The 16,538-nt window shown below is 39.2% G+C and overlaps 1 long non-coding RNA gene across 1 annotated transcript; it reads right to left on the bottom strand.

Moving 5' to 3' along the window:
- Positions 1-515: 515 nt before the first annotated feature.
- LOC123627552 lies at positions 516-5,705 on the bottom strand. Its single transcript, XR_006731336.1, has 4 exons — positions 5,683-5,705; positions 2,918-3,337; positions 2,358-2,561; positions 516-849 (listed from the first exon to the last, which is right to left on the bottom strand). It is a non-coding gene; the product is annotated as an uncharacterized LOC123627552 (long non-coding RNA).
- Positions 5,706-16,538: the final 10,833 nt, after the last annotated feature.

The following is a 16,538-nucleotide window of genomic DNA, read 5'->3' as shown; positions in this document are numbered from 1 at the left end:
TGCTAATTTCTAATAAGATTCTTTTGGATTTTTTGTTGAAATTGAGTAAAATGTGTAGATTAATTTGGGAAGAATTGACCGTGTTTTAATATTAAATCTTTCCTGCTGGGCACAGGGCATGACTCTCCATTCATTCAAGCCTTTTGTGTGCTTCAGGAGAGATTTTTAGTTTTCTTCCTAAATGTTCCTTACATTTATCATTTTGTTTATACCTAGACTTATGTACTCTTTGGTTGATATTTTTGAATTGGACATTTTCCCATTGGACATTTCCCACTCTTGTTTCAGATTTGTAAATGACCATAGTAGGGTTTTACCACTAAGTATACAACATTAGTTGTTGATTTCAGACAGAAGAATTCTATCACATGAAAGAAGATTCCTTCTACTTTTTCTTTACTAATGGTTTTTCAATTTATTATTATACTTTACTGTATTAGGGCCCCTATTTATTAAAAGTACTTTCCATAAAGTCCCACATGTCTCATTCTGGTCAAAAGCTCTATAGACCCCACTCCAATTTAATACGCATTATTGGATTATCAATTAGTACTGTCATCATTTGCATAATCATTAGGGCCCAAAAATATGAAGCCCTTCTTTAATTAATATGGTACAAATTAAATTCAGGAAATAAGTATATGCATAAGCATGACACGTAAGTGCAAGGCATTTCATGAGATGCCTCAGTGGTGTTTCCCAAAGAGGGGACTGCGATTCACTTGAAGTCCTTGTTAGAAGTAGGGACTGATGGGCTGCGCCCCAGATCTTCTGAAAGAGAAGATCCTGGGAAGCTGCATTTTCAACGAGCTTTCCAGGCGATTCTTATGCACCTTCCAATTTGAAACCCTGCCACGGAGAATGAAAGAACAAATAAAGCTTTTAAAAAAAAGAGAGAAGAGTGTATCTGAGCTTACCATCACAGACAGGCAAAGCTAAAGTCATCATGCTATCGTGATTAACCTGGTCGTGAACGTAAGTGGAACAGTTGGCTCAGCCACACTCACTCGCCACTGTTGGTCTAGGCTCAGTTCTGGCCGTGGCTAGGAATTCCTTTGTCACTGGTTTTTCCAACCGTGCCATACAGCCTCCAACAAGGCAAAGAAGAGGAGGCTGAGCCGCTGGAACTTTCTTTTTCAACTTCAAGCAGAGCAGTTCCACTTTTATCTGTTACGTGTTTTAAGGTTCTGAGCAATATTTTGAAGAATCAAAGTTTGAAAATTATCGATTGACACCCATTAGCGACATCCTAATCTTATACGGTTTGATCATTTATATTGATGCATATGCTTAAAACTCAAAAAGGCTTGATTTGAGCATGTTTGACAAAAATCTCTTCTACATTTTTCTTACTTGATAGATGTATCTCAAAAAATGAAATCTCTTCATTAGAAGGGACTATGATTTTGCCTATGATATGTAATGCTTCTACAAATTTGAGGACATTCTATAACTGTTTCTTATTGTTATTATTAATCAGAAATTCTCTAAAACTTGTATTTGAAAAGTTTTGGGAAGGCAGAAAAACCCCAGATGAGTTAATTAAAGGGTACTTAATGTAGGCTGTGTCCCAATGAAGGGACACATAATGAACTTGGCCCAGGAGCAGGGCAGGACCTAGAGTTTCTGGCCCTTCCACTTTCATCAGCTGTTTGTTTTGATGCACGTCCTCACACCCCTCTGGGTTCCACCTCCTTCTTCAATAAATCGAAGCTGTTGGAGCACAAGATTTCCAACATTCCTTCCAGCTCTAGAAGTTGATGACTTCCTTGCATGTCAAAGAATCCAACATAGACATACATTACTGCACAATGGGGCACCACAGGCTCTCTGTCATAACTGAGAACACTTTCTGGTTAATTATTAGACACAGACTATGCCCCGCACTGGTATGCATTAAGATCAATTTATTCTAAAATTAATTAATTCAGCATAATAAGCATCTACTTATGTGTAATTAAAAGCAAATTATTTTAAGGGAACCGAAGCTAATCATTATGTTTGTTTGTTTTGTGAATATCAGCACGCTAAATTAACTTCTTATGTTCTGTTAAGATAACCAGTGCACTGTGGAGTTCATTTCTCCCTTTGAGGGTTTAGTTCTCCTTATATTTAATTTGCAAGGTAAGTTTCTTTTACCAGGTAGGACTTTCCTCTCCTCCCACATTCTCTGTAGAGCTGAAATTTTAAATGCTTTCTTTTTGGTTGTGCTCCATGATCTCTCACCAGTGCCCACTGCTTATAACAAAAAATGAATTAAATTGAACCAGGAGCCACTCATCTAGCAAGTATCCTCCGAGCACATCCTGTAGTCCGGGCAGTGTTAGGACACTGGGAGGGGAGGGGGTGGCCCCTACCTTGAGAAGCTCATCACCTTCTCCAGGCACTGGACAAAGTGGCAACCAGATCCAGCATATTGATGTCATGATAAGGATGACACTTAATGAATGGTAATTTTTATCTTTTCCACAAAAATTCCTTAGCAGCAGTTGCTTATGAAATACACATTTGAAACTTCATCAGTCATGGTATTGGCCTGAAGCAGAGCCCTCGTAATATCCCTTTGTGGTTGTCAAAACAAATTCAAAAACAAGATAGTGAGTGGGTTGGAGGAATTAATAATATTTTGGTATAAGTACCACTAACAAAGCACTAAAGACAAGTACATGAAAATGACAGCTGCTATCCATATGAATCATATTTTCCTGCCCCTCTCCCAAAATCCTATTAGGCTGTATAATAAAAGAGAGCTATTGGGGTAAGGCAACTTCGACGAAGAAAAAAATACGCAGCTATACAGAAGGAATTTGACCTTTCCCTTCATCCCAGTCTATTTTTTTTTTTTTTTGTTAGAGATTGCAACACAGACACTATTCCCATAAGGTGGGGCCCCAGGGGGTTGGGTAAAATAACCTACCTTAAATAGTTCTTCCCAGCCATTCTCTCACATTGCATCTGGGTGCTCCATGCACTCTGTAAGCTCATACTCACTACGTGCATACAGTTCTCTTTGCTTGGCCGTTTTTGCCCTTGAGTTGAAGAGACACTTGATAGTTGACCTTCACCTCCCCGCTCCCTCACTTTTGTGAATTAAAGTTAGACACTGCTGTAAGGTTCTTTGGCTCCCGCTTTGTTGAGAAAGCTTTCAGTAGCAATATCTGGGATCTCTGGTGTATTAAATGTCAGCCTTCGAATAATTATTCTGCCCTGAGCTCTTGGTAAACTAGCAGACTAATCTTTTACCTTTCATCCAGCACAAGGAAACCTCCCTTTGGATTCAACACGTCCAAGTCAAAAAAGCTTAGACTCAGTTCCAATGTGTATCCCACTCCACCTCCTTAAAAAAGAAAAAAAAAAAAATCAAATGCACAGAACTGAGCTAAATACTACCATTAAGAGGGAATTGCATTTACCACATTTCCATGAGAATGGCAAAGAGAACCCAGGTAAATACCAGGATGCGTCTTGGGTCTTTTCTTACATCTTGGATCTTTTGCCAGGTTGTGGCAGAAATTAGAAGAGCAGAAAAAGATGTGAACTCTACTCTTTGGGATCAAATAATTTTTTTTCAAAATTATTTAAAAGTATTATTGGGTTTTTTTTTTTCTTTTTTTTTTTGAGACAGAGTCTCCCTCTGTTGCCCCTGGCTAGAGTGCTGTGGTGTCAGCCTAGCTCACAGCAACCTCAAACTCCTGGGCTCAAGTCATCCTCCTGCCTCAGCCTCCTGAGTAGCTGGGACTACAGGCATGCGCCACCATGCCCAGCTAAGTTTTTCTATATATTTTTAGTCGTCCAGCTAATTTCTTTGTTTTTAGTAGAGACGGGGTCTCGCTCTTGCTCAGGCTGGTCTCAGACTCCTGACCTCGAGTGATCCTCCCGCCTCGGCCTCCCAGAGTGCTAGGATGACAGGCGTGAGCCACCGGGCCCGGCCTGGGTTATTTCTTTCTTGCATTTGAAAACGAGAAAGTAAATGAAAGCATCCTGTGGCCTTTGAAATCTTCCTATACGTTAAAAATTATTAAAGTCTGCCCAAGGTAAGAACCTAGGGTTCATTTTTGCATTGTAATTTCATTCCTTGCAATTCATGTTCTTTTCATGTGATCTGATTTTTTTTTCTTTTTTTAAAAAAAGAAGTATCAGTGTTCTTAAGCAGACAGTGGAGTACTAAATGACTCCAAAATGTGCAATAGGTTAGGCACTGCCCGCCAGCTGGTAATCTTTGAGAGTTGCGGTTTTCAAAATGTATGTAATTCAGTTATCTGTCAAAATGATATCTGAATCCGCAGCGCCCTTAATCAGGATACGGAATTGGCTACTGGAGCACAGGGGGAAGCCTACGGGCTTGGGTTTGCTGGGATAGAATTGTAAATATGAACAGTCTCCAGGACATTAGGAGGGCAAGCAGCGTATGACACGGGCCCTGCGCGTCCTGGGAGCCTCTGCGGGACCCAGGGAGGCAGGCGGGGACAGGCGCCAACCCCCTGACGACAGCGACAGCGGCTCGGGCACACCCACACCCGCGTCACGTGCTGGCCGAGCCGCCTCCGCTCTCCTCTCGCGCCGACAGGGATTCTTGGCAGATGATTCTGCTGTCAGATGCCTCCGTCACAGCGTTTTCCTGAATGCAGTCACCAGGTGTTTGAAAGCCATGTCATGTGGAAAACAAATTTACCTTGTAGATTATTACGACTAAAAAAAAGATACCTGTGCACATCCCCAAGTCCAAGGTCCAGTGCGCTCTGCAATTTCCGCTTGTCACCTGCAGAGCTATGCTGGCTTCGTACCTGTGGGGGCCTGCGTTTAACTAACTGGGACCGTTTCACCCACCCACCAGTGGGAGGTATTGAGTTGGACACGTGCCTGATGATTGTTATTGGCCTTTCATTTAGTATTTACTCATTTTGGAAAAAAGGACAAACTAAACCCTGGGAGGTACATATGTTAATAGAAGCTTGATCAGATTCAGATTCACTTTTTTGGCACGACTGCTTCGTAGGTGCAAACTCCCTACTGTGTCGCAGCAAGTGCACATGATACCTGGTGGCCTGTCTTTGGGGGATGTTAAGATTGATCAATGACTTCAGAGACTGTCAACCTGATACGTGCGTTATAAAGTTCCCCATCAGCTTTTCATCTGAAGTTTTAGCAGCCTCTGATACTCATTGCTCAGATACTTTATTTTATTAGGGGTTGCCCAGGATGGAAATATTTTAATTTAATCATTTCTTTCATTTATCAGCAGGATCATTTCTTATCAATTATTTGGTTAGCCTGAGATACAGTTTATATATAGGAGAGGCAGAATAAATGCTTGATTCTTTCTTTTTATTTTTGGAATAAATAGTTGTTTGCTTAGCATCCTCCAGACGTGACCAGTGAATCTATTTCTGGAGCATTACTATGAACCTGTGGATATTATCATACTTGACGTGTCTCAATATGCTCCAGTGCTTATTTACTTACTTTTTGATATCCCATTTTCAGCCAGTGCTCCTGTGGCCTTCTGACATGACCCCAGAAGTCTTTGACATATTCTGAAGGACTATACAATACGATATACGTGGCACATATTATATGACATCATGGGGAAGCAATCAGCAAAATTTAGAATGCAAGAAACTCTACAGGCAAAATCAGTTTCTTCAACAATAAATTGCAAGGGGAAAAAGGAAGGTGAGAAACCTGTGAGTTAGAAGAGACTGAGAGACAGCAGCAGACCAGCACAGTAGCTGGACCTTGTTTGGATCCTGATTTTCTTTTAAAAACTGTAAGAAAAAAAAAAAAAGTTAAGCAGATGGATGATGGTGATGGTTGCACAACATTATGAATGTGTTTAATACAACTGAATTGTATACTTTAAAAATGGTTAAGGGTACAAAAACACAGTTAGATAAAAGGAATAAGCTCCAATGTTTGATAGTATAGTAGGAAACTTATAGTTAATAATAATTTATTATATATTTCAAAATAGCTAGAAGAGAAGAACCATAACATTCCCAACACAAAGAAAAGACAAATATTTGAGGTAATGGATATCTCAGTTATCTCGATTTGATCATTATACATTATAGACAGGTATCAAAATATCACACATCACCCCAAAATATGTACGATTATAATATATAAAATAAACAAATAATGGTTAAGATGCTTCAATTTTGTTATGTGTATTTTGCCACGATAAAAAATAATACATTTTAAAAATAATAATTTGTTAGAAAATCAAGGAAATTTAAACCCTGGCTAGCTTTTTTTATGACATTCACAAATTACCTTAAAAATTTTTAGAAGTGGTAATATGATTGTGGTTACATTAAAAAAGATTCTTTCCCTGGTAGTCTTGGTGGTTAGGATAAAATTTTTAAAAATTTTTTATATCTTAAAGATGTATACTGAAATATTATGGATGAAATTGTATCTGAAATTTGTTTCAGAATAATCTAGTTGGGGTAGGGAGAGAAAGTGGCTGTGGTATGGTAGAATAAAGTCAGCCGTGTGTTGATACTTGTGGGCCCATAGGGGTTCACTATGTTCATCTGTCTGGTTTTATATATGTTTGAAAATTGCATAATAAAAAGTTTAAAATTTATTTTAAAATGCAGATTACAGGTTACCCTAGAAGGAAGCTGAAGAGGAAGTGATTATGGTAGAACTCCACCAACTCCATAAATAAAGTCTTGCCTAATTCAGAAATGTGCTAGCCACCTGCCAGCTGCCATTGTAGAGTTAAGAGGAAAGGACTAAGCAAGGGGAATCATTCTGTCTTACATTACTGAGGTATGTCCTGGGCTTGTGCCAGGTGCTTTGTGTGCATTTAACTCAATTTTTTTTTTTTCTTTTTTAAGAGATGAAGTCTGGCTGTGTTGCCCAGGCTGGACTCAAACTCCTGGGCTCAAGGGATCTCCCTGCCTCAGCCTCCCGAATAGTTGGGACTACAGGCGCGTACCACCATGACTGCTTGCATTTAACTCATTTAAAGGAGGAGGCAGGAGGATTGCTTGAGCCCAGGAGTTTGAGGTTGCTGTGAGAGCTAGGCTGACGCCATGGCACTCTAGCCCGGGCGACAGCGTGAGACTCTGTCTCAAGAAAAAAGAAAAAATAAGTTATCAAATTTTTGTACTGTCATTGAAATCCACCATATATGGTATTATTTTACACGTACAGTACCTCTCAATTCAGATGTTCACTTTTCATCAGACATACTCAATCTGTATTTAGATTGCATGAAATTTATGGTGGAAGGAGTAGATTCACATTACCAAGTTATTCTGTACATACTAAAAAATTTTCCAACAACTGAGTCGAGTATATCCTGTATGTCTATTTTTAAATTTAAGTTAAAATGAAATTTAAAATTCCGTTCCTCAGTAACACTCATCACATTTCCAGTGCTCAGTAGCCACATGTGGCCAGTGGCTTCCATATTGGGCGGCACGTTCCCGACGCGGAATGAAGACAGAAATAAAGGACCCAGTTTGATGCATATGGCTCATTAAAGATGCTCGCCAGATGGAGCACTTCTGACAAAACCTGTATCATCACTGTCTTAGAAAAGCACAGAATTTATCCCATTTCCCACATTCCCTAGACTTGCCAGATCCTTCTACATCTCCTGTCCCTTTGTGTCTAATGCTTGTCCCCTTCTTTTTGCACCCAGAAAATGTCAACTTACCTTTCGAGTCTCTATTTAGATGTCACGTCCTTGAGGCTCAGATTATCTCAACTGGGAGGGAGGCAGTTTGGCAACATCCATTAGAATTGTAAGTACACATTTTCTTTGATCCTCCAAATCCCTCTTTTAGGAATTTACTGTATACAATGTTTGCATAAATACATAAATGTGTGGAAAAGGGTGACTTTGTATTGTTGGTTGTTATTGTGAAAAGTTGAAATAGCCCACACATTCATCACTGTCAGATTGGTTAAGTAAAATATGATATATCCATACAATGGAATACTATGCAGATGTTGCAAAGAATAATTTATATATATATCTCCATGATTTATTGCTGAATGAATAAAGCAAATTACAGAACATACTATATTAAAATAAACATGCAACAATATTACACCAAAACTTTTAATAGTTAGTGGTTATCTTTGGAATATTAAAATGGAGGAAAAGATGGACTTTCACTTATTTTTAAAAATTTTTTGTTTAGAGACAGAGTCTCACTCTGTCACCCAGGCTGGAGTGCAGTGGTGCAATCATAGCTCACTGCAGCCTCCAACTTCTGGGCTGAAGTGATCCTCCTGCCTCAGCCTCCCAAGTAGCTGGGACTATAGTCACACACCACCATGCCCAGTTAATTTTTCTTATTTTTGGTAGAGATGGGTCTTGCTATGTTACTCAGGCTGGTCTTGAACTCCTGGCCTCAAGCAATCATCCCTCCTCAGCCTCCCAAAGTGCTTCTGGGATTACAGGTGTGAGCCACCACGCCCCGCTCTGGACTTTCACTTATACTGACATAAATTTCTTTATTGACATTTGTTAAATAAGCATGTATCATATTTATAATTTTCAAATTATATTTTTAAATATATGAAAACATCAGGAAAATAAAGAAACAAGAAAATGTCCCAGCAGCAGAAAAATCCAGGCTTCATATAAAACAGTAATTCCAAGCAATGTTTTGTAGGAAGTAATGGCAGTTCAATGACCTGGCCATCTTATTCTGTCCTCTGAAGCAGAAGGCTTCTGTACCCTGCTTTAGTGTCATGCCTGTACAGCTAACTCATTTTCTCAGATTCAGTTTCCAATGCCTTCTCTCTGGTTCATTTTCAGAATTCTCCAAGATAAGGGACCCGGTCAGGCTGGCTCATCACCATTCAATCTGGATTAGTCCTGCTGCGGAGGGTTCTCATACCAGGCCACCTCATGGGTTGATAGTTCCCTTTTATAGCTCATGGGCTCTGGTAAGGCTATTTCACAGGACAGTCCCGCGTGGCCAAGGTCACAGGGTTATAGGATATGAAGCAAGGTGACATGCTCAAAGAACACCCACATCTCAGAAGGAAAATATGGGCAGGGCATACATGTAGCATGACCTAGATCATCTACTATTTTCTCTATTTGATTTTACACATCTAAAAAGAAAGACAGAAAACAGAATCAACATCCCTGTAACAGTTGTTTTGTCATTAAGAAATCCAGCCAAGAATCTCTTTTATTTTTATTATTTTTTTTCTTTTTTACCCAAAGTGTACATTGGCATGGACAAGAAGCTCTTTTGAAGATGTCCTTTTCAGTGACATTTTCCAGGTGGGTCAGTTTGTGTTCCCGGACCACCAGTTTGCACCATGCATGCTCGAGATAAACAGTAGAATCTAGAGGCAACTTTTCTGCACTACTCGAAGTTTTCTTTTCACTGAAAGATTAATTGATCGATGAGCCAAAACAAAACAGTGCTATTACTTTTGAAATGATGACAAAAGTCACAGTGTTTGTAAAGAAGAAAATGCAGCTAAAATTTTTATAGAATCTGGGATTCCTGTGATGCTGGATTCTTGAAATATCTCAAAGCATAGTCTGGGCACCTATTTTTAAATCTTAAAAGGCAGGTCATTCAACCCCTACAGAAGGAGGGAAAGAAAGTGAAAGAATAGGTGCACCCAGAAGTTCTGAAAAGATGAAAATGCCCTTTAATACATTTAATTTAAAAGTAGGTATCTACAGGCCACTAGGAATATTGTTAGTCTTTTCTTGCTGACAAAGGGGCCATCTGTTTTTGAAAACCCATGTAAGATGTGTATGCATTTGCAACACTTCCAAGCAAGGTAAGGTCCCCATTTCCTATGGAAAGTAGGGCCAATATGGAAGGCAACCTATGACATCATTCATTTTTCTGTACCTCAAAGCTGGAAGACCAATTTGCCAAGCTATGTCTGGTTGAGCTGTTGGGTCATTGAAGCTTTATTATTATGCAAAGTCTGCACATATCTTTTGTTCTCAGTGTACCCCCACAGTGTCTAATGTGATACTATGTACTAAGATTTCAATTTGCATTAAGCATATAGATATTGAACATCTATCTTGTGCCAAGCACAGTGTTAAGCACTGGAATATCAAACTTAGTAAGATCTATTCCCTACCCTAAATTTACTCATATCTATTAGGGAAAGCAGCCCGGAAAGCAGCCCTGATAATAACCAACTATAATGCAGTACAAGGTGTGTTTATTAGAGATACGCACAGCCTGCCACCTAAATCCAGTTAAGGGAAGGATTACTTTATTTCATCTATTCTTAAATGCACATGAATGTCTCTGAAATCAGGATGCATCTTACGATAGATGGTGTCTCGTAACTATTATTGGCGTGTTTTTTTCCATAATGATGCATAAAATAATGGTGTATCTTACAATCAATGACATTTCAATCAAACATGTTGATTGTATATCAGGGTCACACACAGATGAGGGGAGATTCATAGAGAAAGAGATTCTTGAGGCTTGGTCTTTGAAGAATGAGCAGGATTTTTGCTAGGTGAAAAAGTACGGTGCTATGGTGGAATCCATCGCCTATACGCCTATAACCTAAATCCTAACCTCAGAGACTCTGGGCTGTTTTTTGCTGAACAGTGGGAGTGTTATGAGGACAAATAACAGCTATTGCTTATTTTGTGTATACTACATGTCTGGCAATGTATTAACTCATTTAAACTTAAAAACAACCCTGGGAAATAATATACCATTATTATCCCCATTTTAAAGATGAGGAACCTATAGAGGTTAAATTCTCCATGATTTCATAGCAAATAAGTGGTGAATTAAAACGTGGGAGTTTGGCTAGAGCCCTTAATCACTGACATGAACCTTTTACCATGAGTATTTACAGGAAAGCCTCTCTTTGTGAATTGCAATGCATTGCACAAAGGTTAGTTCTTATTTTATGCCAGGAAGAAGGCATTTCAGGTTAAGGGGACAGGATGAGAAAAGCCACAAGAATTTAAAGCATTAAGGAATTTCTTTTCACTAAAGATTTTGAGGGGGAGGAAGGGTTGAGGCAGGAAGCTAGAAAGTTATATTGATGCCAGAGAATAAAATGTAGTATAAAGCATTTGGGATTTCAGACTTCATCTATAGGTCATAGAGAACTGTTGAACGTTTTTGAACTGGGAAGTGACTGGGTCATGCCTGTGATTTAGAAACATGATGGGCAGCGGTGGGGAAGATGCATTCGAGGGGAGCAAGTCTACAGGCAGGGTGACCACAGGTGTTATAATCGGACTGAGATATGTGCAGAAGTTATAAGTAGTAATTCAAGCTGCAGGTGGAGAGGGGGTTGAGATAACCTCAGACAATTCTTCAAATCCTGTGAGTCTACAGTCCAGTACCATCCTGTAAATATAATCTCTTTTCCATATGCCATACAGGTTCTCAAAGATAACTATTGTGCTTCCCCAAATTAGTTTTCTCTACACTAAAATTCGTAGTTCCATCAACTATTCTTCATGCATCATGGATTAATTCCATCCATCAGCCTAGTCACTTTCCTATGGATTCTGCACTGGTCATTGTTCCTGTTTACACATGGGGCCCAGAGTTTGAAACATGTGCCAGATGGAGTCTAACTATTGCAGAGCAAATATGAGGACTACCCGCCCTTATTTTGTTCCCTAATTGTCTATTCATTTCATTCAGTAGCTATAGCATATTACTGGCCTCATATTGAGGTCTTATCCACTAAAATACAAAGCTGGCTTTCCTTCTCCTTCCCTCCCTCCCTCCATTCTTTCCTCTTTTTCTTCCTTCCTTCCACACTTCAAGCCTTAATGCCCATATTTTCTCATAAATTGATTATGGAAACTTATGTTTAGGATTTAACATTTATCCCCATTAAATTTCATTGCTTTAGATTTGGCCTATCGTATTTACCTATTATAATTTTTTAATCTTAAATTTCTTATTTGCTATAATTATTGTGGCTTGAAACTTTGTGACAGCTAGAAGATACGATCAGCACAATATAGGTATCTTTATTCATTCATTCATTTATTCAATAAGTATTTATAAATCCTGCCATATTATGGTCGCTCTCTGGTCCCAAGCATTAATAAAACGGAGACCAGCACAGGGCCAAGAACAGAGCCCTTTCGCACTTACTCCCAGAAATATTTTGGCTGCTAATCAACACTTTGGAGAATATGGTTATTGTATCCATTATCACTTCACCTGAATCTATTTTCACCTAGCATCCTTGACTCCGTTTTGTTTAGGAATGTGTCTTCAGGCTTTTGGCACGTGCCTTGATAAAATAAGACCCGGATTGTCAAGCATCCCATCTTTTTCTGGGCTAGGAGATTCTGTGTTTCAAATATCACTGTGGGCTGTGGCGTGAGTCACTCGAGTTGGGTGTGCATCCTGGCCCTGCTCGGATTGCTCTGAGCCTCTGGCTTCAGAACAACCTTCAATTCTCAGAGCTTCAGTTCCCTCCTCTGCAAGAGGGCAGCAAACCCAAGCTTGCAGGGTTGTTATAAGGATTAGATCTAATATATTTAACTTATTCAGTACATACTACTTTTTGAATTTGCAGATAAAAAAATATTGGGAAGAGTAGGATTTCCAGTTGGGGAAATTATATATTTTTTCAAATCCTATATAAATTCATGAGAGTTTTACTTCAGGGATTGACAACTCAGAGAAAAAGTATATGCAAAAATGATTATCAAATAATTTTTCAAATATTTTATTATTATTTTTAACTTCAATGAAACTAGTTTTCTACTTGTTTAAAATACACAATATAGTCATTGTAGTTATTTCCTTCATAATCTGCAGTGCAATTTACTGTCATTATTGTATTAATATGCAAGAGAAGACTTTCCCAAGGCTCAGAGAAAATGAGCAGATTTTATTTTCTCTGGGCTTCATATGTAAAATAAGGACTTTGTGTAGGATTCCAGAATGATTATATGCTATGCCATTTTTCTAGTTATTTTAAAAGGAAGGTAACCAGACACCACTCGAAGAATTTAAATATTTGCATGTGGTTTTTAAAAAGTAGAGAGAAAAAAACCCTGATAACTGTATGTAGAGGGGACTGTTAGGTAAGTGTGGGCAAGAGAGGGAGACTGTTTTTTCACTATTTAGCCTTTGTACCTTTTGAGTTTTGTATTATGTGCATATATTACTGATTCAAAAAATAGTTAATCCTTTTTATGTAGTGGAAAAAGAATTTTAAATAACACTATCCTTTTCACTGAGAGCCTCTTTTTATAAAATCTCAAAGCTTTGAATACAAAGAAGGCAAACTAGATTCCCCGAGCAGTCCCATTCAAGGCTGATAATATATGAGTTAAACCAGTTAAAAGAACCACATGAAAATAGATTTACTTCATAACAATTTCTAAACTTTGCCTGCTGGGCATTCAAATGAAAACTAAATTGTTTCTACAAAGGTGTCCAATTCATTGCGAAAACTTTACTGAGAACACCAAATTTTTAAACACGGACACTTTTAAAGTACAATGAACCGGACAGTAAGCTAGACTTAGACATTAAAATATCAAAATCTATCTTAAAAATTATTTTGGGCAACTGTATACCTTCTGTGATTGTGTATTTGATTTTTGTTGACAAAATTGTCTCGTATGAACAATCAACAATTAACATAAATCCTGGCCAGGGTGTGATGGCTCAGGCCTGTAATCCTAGCACTCTGGGAGGCTGAGGTGGGAGGATCGCTCGAGGTCAGGAGTTCGAGACCAGCCTGAGCAAGAGCGAGACCCCGTCTCTACTAAAAATAGAAAGAAATTATATGGACAGCTAAAATATATATATAGAAAAAAATTAGCCGGGCATGGTGGCACATGCCTGTAGTCCCAGCTACTCGGGAGGCTGAGGCAGAAGGATTGCTTGAGCCCAGGAGTTTGAGGTTGCTGTGAGCTAGGCTGACGCCACGGCACTCACTCTAGGTCGGGCAACAGAGCGAGATTCTGTCTCAAAAAAAAAAAACCCAACAACTTACCTGGTGTAATGCTGTTATAATACCTCCTTTGTGAAGTTCCTGACACAATGGTGGGTGCTCAGCAAATATCAGACCTCTTCCTCCTTCCTCACCAACTGCAGGAACCAAGGTTTCCTAACTCCTGCCCTGAAACTAAAGAAACTATATCAGTGTCTCCCAATGTGACAATTCAGTAGCAGACATTAGAGAAGGCCGTACTTAAAGAGCCACTTGAGTAGTAGGTAGACCAAATCTGTGGTATATTTTGGCATTTAGGGAAAACTCAAAGTCATAAGGCATAATAACCTCAGACCTCCCAGAAAAGCTCCCTGGGCCCTTGATCCGAAAGCAACCAGTTGGTCTCCCAAGCATTGCAAGGATTCTGCCATCATCACAAGTGGTTTTAACCCAGGTCCAGTTGGACAGAGATGTAAGAGCCGAGGACTTCCCCTGTAGGTGTATGCGGAGGTGCTTCTTTATAAGCTGTTGAGATTAAGCAGCAACACACCTGTTCAAAGCTAATATTCTGTTAAACAACAACCAGAGATCACTCACGAGTGTCCAGCAGATGTCTGAGGACTCCCAGGGGCAAAAGGCCCCAACTGAAAGGCCTGGCAGTTGCTCAAATGCCACATTGGGTTACCGCAGCAACTTCCAGCCGCTCACAATGGAAGCAGCCCAAGTCAGAGCGTTCTAGGAGTAGTGAAGTGATCCTTTAACTAACATGCCTCTTCCAGACTCTTTGGAAATTTTTTTTTTTCCAGGACATGAAAAAACTCAGAATAATAAAAAATAACAGTAACTACCTTTTACTGTGGCCTTCTTGCACCAGACACTGTACAAGTGCCTAATATGCTACATCAACTCACATAATATTTCTTCATAACAGTCTGCAAGGAGGTATTATTGTTGTCATTTTACGAATGAAAAAACTGAGACTCAGAGAAGTTAGGTAATTTGCTCAAGTTCACATAGCGAACAAGTGGCAAACAAAGGATTTGAATTCAGGACTGATTGACATGAATACCCATGATCTTTGCACTCAGCACACAGCTTTATCTGCAGGGTGATAATGTGCTTGGTAAGGCAAGAAATCTTTACCAACACAGGATTTTTTTGAGGATTAACTAAGAAAACACATGTAAGCTCACGGCCTGTTGCCTGACATACAGCAGGAACTCAGCAAATACTTATTTTTTTAAATCATTATTTTATATCCTGGAACATGTGCAGTAGAGTGGGACAGGCACACAGTGGTTTTCTACAGTGTTTTTAGTGGGTTCTAGGGACAACTATTATATATTTAAAAATAGCAACACTCACATGGTTCCATAGTAAATCAGTTGGCCAAGTTAAAAATAGATTCTAAACATAGCAAGAGCAGAAACTCAATCTAAGATACCAAGTCATGGAAAGCAATGACAGTGGTTGCAACAGAAAAAGAAGAGCATTCATAAACTGATCGTGCATTTGGATAAAATTATCCACCTCCATTTCAGGTTCACTCTATTCCTTCTCTACATCAGAAAACACACATAGGCATGCATCCAGGCACGTAGGGATGCAAATAAACAAACTAAGATGACATATTCCTATTTGTCTGCAATAACATCATTTACAAACCTATTAATTTTGAGGCTTTGGTACTTATTAACACACAGTAGATAACACTACAACAATATGCAGCTCCTTAAAGTCTTTAGGTGGAATATTTGGGGTGCAGATGAATACATGGCTGGACAGGTGGATAACTAGAAAGGAGGGGGGACCCAGCTACATTCATAACTACTCCCTCTGTGCTCTGTAAACTTACAGTGGCAGCCTTGGAAAGTTGAGTTAACACTCTGTCATTCTGTCATTTGCAACCCCCAGTATGCAAGATAAAAACTCCACTCACGGTGCCAAGGACACTTTCCCCAGAATCACAAGTGGCTCTCAGGAAAAGGCGTGGAGCTGAGGTTCTCCTTTAGTTTCCTACTTTTAAAATGTTGTTTGGAGCACACAATTACTTTTCTCTCAGTTGCCAGGGTGCTTCAGCTGTGGGCAGGATTATTTAGGGAGGAAGCCACGAGATGTGTATCCTTAAATCACATAATCTAATTCCATGTACATCAAGAAGGGGATGACAGATGAGTGTGTACTGTAACTTGAAGTAATGCCATATCACAACGAACAAACCTTTCCATAAAAATACAAATATAAAAGCACATACATTTGAGGAATAAATTTTTTGGGTACCATATAAAGAATGTTTTTAAAAAACTACAGTGCTCACTTCAGTAGCACATATTGTTCCATATAAAATTGGAATGAAGCTGGGTGTGGTGGCTCATGCCTGTAATCCTAGCACTTTGGGAGGCCAAGGTGGGAAGATTGCTTGAGGCCAGGAGTTTGAGACCAGCCTGGGCAACATACCAAGACCCTATCTCTACAAAAAAAAAAAAAGAAAGAAAGAAAATAAAAAACTGGCCAGGTACAGTAGCTCATGCCTGTAATCTCAGCACTTTGGGAGGCTGAGGAGGGAGGATCTCTTGAGCCCAGGAGTTTGAGACTGCAGTGAGCTGTGATGATGACACTGCACTGGAGTACAG

This window comes from Lemur catta, chromosome 25 (assembly GCF_020740605.2).
Source record: "Lemur catta isolate mLemCat1 chromosome 25, mLemCat1.pri, whole genome shotgun sequence".
Classification (NCBI taxonomy): domain Eukaryota; kingdom Metazoa; phylum Chordata; class Mammalia; order Primates; family Lemuridae; genus Lemur; species Lemur catta.
The sequence above is the reverse complement of the archived record's forward strand: the minus strand, read 5'-3'. Positions and strand labels throughout refer to the sequence as shown.